The following is a 1,273-nucleotide window of genomic DNA, read 5'->3' as shown; positions in this document are numbered from 1 at the left end:
TTTTTTCTCTGGATCATTGATGCACAACCCATATCAAGCATAGGACGCAGTTCATTCTGAACAGCTTCTGTATAAAAAAAATGTAAGATCAGGAGAAAAGATCGGAACCCATCTGCTTTTTTTTTCAACCAGCACTTTCAGGGGAGAGCGCCAACGCAGTCCCCCACTACCATAAATTATGCAGTCGAGATTCCCACATTTGGGGAATTCGCAGGGGTCAGCACGGCCGGAGTGCAATGGACGAAGCCTCCAATAAGCAGCAATCCCTGAAAGGGAAGCACACCGTTCCTGGAGACACTGCAATACCAGGCCGATGCGTGGAGTGGACAGAGCAAGCCCCGGCTCCAGCTCCGTGATCCAAAAATCAATTTAATATGTAGTCCCCGGGTAGGGGACGTGATCAGATATTAAACTGATAAGAACAGATACTACACTTGATCTTAGCCAAAGGCCGAGAAGCGATGCCGCAATGGCGCAGCGGGGAGGAAGCGGGACATGGCCACGCCCATCTCGGCTTTGGTAAGTCAGGGAGACCTGAAACGCTGGGGGACGGTAGGACCCCTCCCCCTCTGCAACGTCACCGAGCCTCGCCCCGATCGGCCCGACGGTGGCTCTGCTGCGGCGGAGAGTACGGCATCGCTCGTAACTCCCAAACGGTTTGTCGCAGAGCCACGTGCCTCATGTCATCGGAATCCTTGGCTCGAGCCGAACGAGAGGCAGGTCTCGAATTGGCAGGTCGCTCTGGCGAAATTTTCGGCTATTTGGGATTTTGTCGAAAACCTTCTTTTGCAAACCAGCACCAGGTATTTGGCCCAGTCCGAACCAAAGCAGCACAGAAAGATTCTCTGGAGTCTGACGGTCAATAATCATCCAAAAAAAGTGGAAATTTCCATCCACCTTGGCGAGGGGCCCCTCAAAGCGTTCGAAGGTCGTGGTGGCCCAGGTTGCTAAAATGGCTATAACTCCAGAGAGGAATGAGATCACGCCACCCAAATCGGCACGCCATGCACGGGCTCAGTCTGTGGTCAGGAGAAAAAAAGGGTGCTGCGTCTGGCCACTTGGTGGCGCTGCAAGCTGAAAAAAAAGGGACAACGAAATGAAACTGCACAACCAAACAGACATGAAAACAGCTACAGCTCGGCAGCAGTCAGTCCGATCGACTTGAAAAGTGAGGTCTGACCACCAGGGGCCGGTTTTTCAAGAGCGCAAGTGACTCTTTTTTTTTTTTTTTTTTTCTCTCACACACATGCACAACCCATATCAAGCATAGGAC

General features: G+C 51.8%; 1 non-coding gene across 1 annotated transcript; it reads right to left on the bottom strand.

Annotated features, from left to right (window-relative positions):
• Nucleotides 1–272: 272 nt before the first annotated feature.
• LOC122143350 lies at nucleotides 273–463 on the bottom strand. Its single transcript, XR_006159128.1, has one exon. It is a non-coding gene; the product is annotated as a U2 spliceosomal RNA (small nuclear RNA).
• Nucleotides 464–1,273: the final 810 nt, after the last annotated feature.

This window comes from Cyprinus carpio, unplaced genomic scaffold, assembly GCF_018340385.1.
Source record: "Cyprinus carpio isolate SPL01 unplaced genomic scaffold, ASM1834038v1 S000002788, whole genome shotgun sequence".
Taxonomy (NCBI): Eukaryota; Metazoa; Chordata; class Actinopteri; order Cypriniformes; family Cyprinidae; genus Cyprinus; species Cyprinus carpio.
This window is presented reverse-complemented; position numbering and strand designations above follow the sequence as displayed.